The sequence below is a fragment of the Tachyglossus aculeatus genome, chromosome 9 (assembly GCF_015852505.1).
Source record: "Tachyglossus aculeatus isolate mTacAcu1 chromosome 9, mTacAcu1.pri, whole genome shotgun sequence".
In the NCBI taxonomy this organism is placed as follows: Eukaryota; Metazoa; Chordata; class Mammalia; order Monotremata; family Tachyglossidae; genus Tachyglossus; species Tachyglossus aculeatus.
In genome coordinates this window covers 48,943,762-48,950,291 of record NC_052074.1, presented here as the reverse complement: position 1 = coordinate 48,950,291, position 6,530 = coordinate 48,943,762, and positions in this window count along the sequence as shown.

Here is a 6,530-nt window from a genome sequence, read left to right as displayed (position 1 = left end):
CAGCATCTTATAATATGAACGAAAAACTCTTGGGAATCGCTAGCACTATTTTTCAGCACTGTCATATTTTGTCCATGGAGCCAAACACACCAGCTGTCTTTAAATAAAAGATTTAAACAGCATAAAAATATAATGTGATTGTATACAGGCATTTATAAATTGTAACAATACAATAATGAGGTCCATATCACTTGGATATACATATTTAGGGTAGGGTTGAGGCAGTCGGTTTTGTCATGGACATTTTTGGAATTCCTCAAATGGAATTTACTATAGAGGGACCTATTACAGGTTTTTGGATCTGGTAAGTAAATAAGAAAATGGTGAAAAATAAATGTTGCAAACAGTAGTACAAAAGCTATCTGATCTACAAAAGTGGTTTGTGCTCACAATTGCCTGGAATTTTCTAAAGTTACTTAAACCTCCGTAAAATTAAGTTCTTCTGGACATCTCAAACCTCTGTTGAGAATTGGGCTGGGGTAGCTGTAAAATGGGGAAGGGACTGGGAAATGAGAATTAGAAAGAGCCCATTTCTACTGAATTTTTTCGCCCAACTGGTGAAGGCTGTGAGAACAGATTTGAATCGACAATACCTTCATCCCAAGCTGCACTTGTGCATCTGTTCCATTTAGACATTTCTAATGGTAACTTGAATGTTTAAGTGAGCAGCTCCCCCCCACACAAAACTCACACACCTCCTCCCCCCACCCACTGAAGACCATACTGGGAAAGGTAAGTCTGGAATGCAGCTAAGGATAGGGGGGTGGCCAGGCTTACTCACAGCAAACACAGTTCTGAAGGAGATGTATATATATAGAGAGAGAGAGAGTGGCAGAGACGTGTGATACATAATAACTACCAGAACTGCCTGGCTTTTTCTGGGATTAGGGAATCGGGGACTGGTTCAGGCAGGAGAGGGAGAGATAGACACTCACCCAAGGTGACGTTCTCACTCATAAAGAAGCAGCAAGAGTAGGACCAGATAAGAATAGAAACTGATGTGGCTGGCTTCTCCACCACTTCTGCCATCATCACCACAGGATCCATCAGAGCCAGTGAAGCTAAAACCAACAGGCAGGGCCCAACAGCTCCAATACACACCGTGGGGCCTGCAGTAGTAGCGATGCTTTCATTATAAATTAATCAATCAATCAATCAATGTTAATTGAGTGCAAAAGAGTTGGTGTCATCATCAGTGGTCTCTACTGAGCACCTATAGAGTCAATTGTATTTATTGAGCACTTACTGTGTGCAGAGCCCTGAACTAAATGCTTTGGAGAGTACAACAGAGTTGATAGACACATTCCCCACCGCAAACTTACAGTATAGAGGGGGAGACAGGCATTAATATAAATAAATACTTTCCAAATATATGTACATAAGTGCAGTAGCGATGACTAAGGGGTGAATAAAGGAAGCAAATCAGGGTGATGCAGAAGGGAGTGGGAAAAGAGGAAAGGGGGGCTTAGTCAGGGAAGGCCTTTTGGAGAAGTGCCTTCAGAAAAGCTTTGAAGGTGGGAAGAGTAATTGTCTGTCAGATATGAAAAGAGAAGGCATTCCAGGCCAGAGGCAGGGCATGGTTAAGAAGTTAGTGGTGAGATAGACAAGATGTAGAAGCAGCGTGGCTCAGTGGAAACAGCAGGGGCTTTGGAGTCAGAGGTCATCGGTTCAAAACTCAGCTCCGCCACTTGTCAGCTGTGTGACTTTGGGCAAGTCACTTAACTTCTCTGGGCCTCAGTGACCTCATCTGTAAAATGGGGATTCATTCATTCATTCATTCAATCATATTTATTGAGCGCTTACTGTGTGCAGAGCACTGTACTAAGCGCTTGGGAAGTACAAGTAGGCAACATATAGAGATGGTCCCTACCCAACACTGGGCTCACAGTCTAGAAGGATTAAGATTACAGATTAAGACTGTGAGCCCCCCGTGGGACAACCTGATCACCCTGTAACCTCCCCAGTGCTTAGAACAGTGCTTTGCACATAATAAGCACTTAATAAATGCCATCATTATTATCAAGTTACAGAGAGTAGGCTGGCATTAGAGCAGCGAAGTGAGTTGGGTTGTATGTAGTAGGCGAGTAGCGAGGTGAGGTGGGAGCAGGCAAGGTGATTGAGGGCTTTAAAGCCTATAGTGAGGGTTTTTTATTTGATACAGAGGTGGATGGGCAACCACTGGAGACTCTTGAGGAGTAGGGAAATATGGACTGAATGTAGAAAAGTGATCTGGGCAGCAGAGAGAAGTATGGACTGGAGTGGAGAGAGGCAGGGAGGTCAGCAAGGAAGCTGACAGTCAAGGTGGGATAAGATAAATGCTTGGATTAACATGGTAGCAGATTGAATGGAGAGGAAAGGGCAGATTTTAACAATGCTGTGAAGGTTGAACCTACAGGATTTAGTGATGGACTGAATATTTGGGTTGCATGAGATGAGATAAAGATAATACCAAGGTTACAGGTTTACAAGACAGGAAGAATGGTGGTGCTGTCTACAGTGACAGGAAAAGCAGGGGAAGGGCAGGGTTAGGGTAGGAAGATAAGGAGTTCTGTTTTGGACATATTATGTTTGAGGTGTTGTTGGGACATCCAAGTAGAGATGTCATGAAAGCAGGAGGAAATGTGAGACTACAGAGAGGGAAAGAGATAAAGGCTGGAGATGTAGGTTTGTGAATCATCTGCATAGAGGTGGTACTTAAAGACATGGCAGTGAATGTGTTCACCAACTGTACTAAGCACTTGAGAGAGAATAATAATTATTATTATTGTGGTATTTGTTAAGTTCTTACTATGTTCCAAGCACTGTTCTAAACGCTGGGGTACAGGGTAATCAGGTTGTCCCACATGGGGCTCACAGTTTTAATACCCATTTTACAGATGAAGTAACTGAAGCACAAAGAAGTTAAGTGGCTTGCCCAAACTCACACAGCAGACAAGTGGCAGAGCCGGGATTAGAACCCACATCTTCTGACTCTCAAGCCCAAGCTCTTTCTACTAAGCCACACATAAGAATTGGTAGACATGTTTCCTGCCCACAGTGAGTTTAAATCAATCAATCAATCAATCGTATTTATTGAGCGCTTACTGTGTGCAGAGCACTGTACTAAGCGCTTGGGAAGTACAAGTTGGCAGCATATAGAGACAGTCCCTACCCAACAGTGGGCTCACAGTCTAGAAGGGGGAGACAGAGAACAAAACCAAACATATTAACAAAATAAAATAAATAGAATAGATATGTACAAGTAAAATAAATAAATAAATAAATAAATAAATAGAGTAATATACAGTGCTCTGCACACAGTAAGCGCTCAATAAATACGATTGATGATAATATACAAGTAAAATAAATAAATAAATAGAGTAATAATAACAGTACCTAAGATAAGCACCTAAGCAAAGTTTCTAAGTGCTTTGCTTAGATATATAAAGTTCTCTGCCCTCCAGGAGTATACAAGCAAAGCCTTGATTTGTTTCTGCTCTCCTGCAGCTCTGCTAGAGGCCAGATGCCTGAAGGAGGTGAGTATCTTGGGAAGCCCAGTCATAGACGGGGAAGGAGCAGCTACAACCACTGCCACAGTCATGTGCCTGCTTCAGCCAGTGTTGCCTTCCCAAATACATAAGAAAGCTGTGCATTTCAGGGTGACTACAGAAGACCATGAACGAATCAAATTTTGTATACATATAGAGAGAGAGAATGGGACTTTTCAAACATTTTTAGAAACTGCACCCTACAATCCTTACCCTCACAAGCCTCCCCCACTTAATACACCCAGCTCCTGTCACACACACACACATGCTTACACACACACTTATACGCAGTCATACTGAAATTGTCATCTGAGCCAAGTCATGATTCTGGTGGCACAGAGAGCAGCAGCAGCCAGAACAGATAAGAACAGGAAATTATTCCCATATGTAGCATTGGATCCCTGAATAAGACACACTCTTCTATCTGTTTTTGTCACTGCTGCCGCTACTGTTGCTTCTTGCTGGAGTCTTCCCCTCTCTAATAATTCTTAGTCCCTCTTCCCAAACTTGCCATAACAGAGCCTTGAATTAGGCTCATTGGTATTTGGACCCCCATTGAAAATTTCTGGGAAAATAAATAATTATTTCTTTTCATTCCAAGAATGCAAAGCGTCATATGAGTTACTCCTGCCTGAGAGCTTTGCAAAGGAGGAAGGCAACAAATATTGTCATTCTAAATTGTAAGAACCTTAAGGGCAGGGATCGTAATACTAACAGTGCTCTACACACAATAAGCACTCAAAAGTTTGGGAAAATAACTATGAAATACATGATGGAAAAGCTGAAGCACAGATATGTTGTGACTTGCTTAATAATAATAACGATGGCATTTGTTAAGAGCTTACAATGTGCAAAGCACTGTTCTAAGCACCTGGGGGATACAAGGTGATCAGGTTGTCCCACGTGGGGCTCACAGTCTTAATCCCCATTTTACAGATGAGGTAGCTGAGGCACAGAGAAGTTAAGTGACTTGCCCAAGGTCACACAGCAGACATGTGGTGGAGTCAGGATTAAAACCCATGACCTTTGACTCCCAAGCATGTGCTCTTTCCACTGAGCCACGCTGCCTCTCTGTTTAATACAGCTGACAGTTAATACACTTATACACTGCTTAATACACTCAACAAACCAGGGATAGCCTATGGAGTGGGAGAGAGGGAGGACGAGGACGAGGAGGAATTGGTTGAAGAGTGCTTCTAATGTCCTGGCCATCTGTTGGATGGCCTTGATCAATTTTCTTGTTTTTTGCATAAAGTTATAGGATAATTTCTAACTAAATATTATCATATAAGTAATTAACTGAGCTTTCTGGCCTGCATCTTCCTTAGATTAACCATACAGCCTTTTTAGATAAGCCAAATCTTTTTGGCAATTTTTGAACGAAGAAGCAAAATGCCTTTGCCTGAGCATAAAGCAAAATTTTAAAGCATCGTTAAAAATGTGAAGCTGCTGAATTTAGGACTCCCACGCATCGGATCGCCGCCACCAAGGAGTATCCACAAAGCATTAATGGTCCCGGATGTGCTGGACTCTGAAACAAAAAAGGCCTGGAAAGTAAAGTTCTTTGAGCAGAAATCCAGTGTACTAATCATTTTGTACTCCTCCAAGCACTTAAAACAATGCCCTACATACAATAACTGCTCAGTAAATATTACTGATTGATTGGTTACATGATTGATTGATGCTATGGGCAAATCACCATCCCCTGGAAGAGTGGCCTCAGAAAAGCCACAAAACACCCTGAAAATCTATTCATAAGGCTGCAGTATCCTTCAGGGTTTGGCCTTATCACCTTCTGCCTTCAGTTTGGTTTCACTATTTTCTGATCTCCACACATTCTCAATCACTGATTTCCTTGCTATTTAAGAACATAATCAGTGTCCTGTGAGTGAAGCCAATTGTCCACCCAGACCTTATCCCATCTCTGATCTGTAGTTGTCCTGCTTGGTTAGAAAGGTTCCCACTAACATCTCAAATTTTTCCCCCTAGTAACATTTCACAAACATATCATCATCCATGAATCTATCTAAACCCTTGAGCCTTTACCTTGAGTCAGACTTTCCCCTCCACCACCCTTAACTTTTTCTCTTATAACTCATGAATTCATACAAATCCCTTTTGACCCCACTAGTATATTTGGTTTCCAACAAGTCCTGTGATAACAAACTCCATGAGTTTACCACTTAGTATAAAGAGATTTATTATCTCTTCTTAGTCAAACCTACCAGTTTAAAGCTTTAATAGGTCCCCTTTCATTGTGATGTGGCAGGATTTGGTGAATAACAACACCACTTCCTTCATGATTTCAATTAGGTTCCTTTCAGCCTTATTGCAGTATTTATTGAGTACCCACAGGGCTCAATGCACTGTACTAAGCATTTGGAAAAGTAAAACAGAAGTATGGAAAACATTCCCTGCCCAAAATGAGCTTATACACTAGCAGGGAAGACAGTCATAATAATAATGGCATTTATTAAGCGCTTACTATGTGCAAAGCACTGTTCTAAGCGCTGGGGAGGTTACAAGGTGATCAGGTTGTCCCACATGGGGCTCACAGTCTTAATCCCCATTTTACAGATGAGGGAACTGAGGCACAGAAAAGTTAAGTGACCTGCCCACAGTCACACGGCTGACAATTGGCAGAGCCGGTATTTGAACCCAGGACCTCTGACTCCAAAGCCCGTTCTCTTTGCACTGAGCCACGCTGCTTCTCAGTCATAAAAATATTCACAAATAATGGAGGCAGAATAAATAATCTAAAGTATAGCTGAATATATAAACAAATGCTGAGGGTGGGTACAAATGAAAACAATCCATCTCAGAATGAAGAATCCTAATTTTTTCAGTCTATCTTTGTTCAGAAGCTGCCCTGTCCCTTGATGATTTTGAACTGCCTTTCTCTGTCCCTTTTCCAGCTCTTTTAGGTCCTTCCAAAGATACGGGGAACAGAACGGCATGTAGTATTCGATAGTTTAAATTTGGAGAACCCAGGTTTTTGGATTG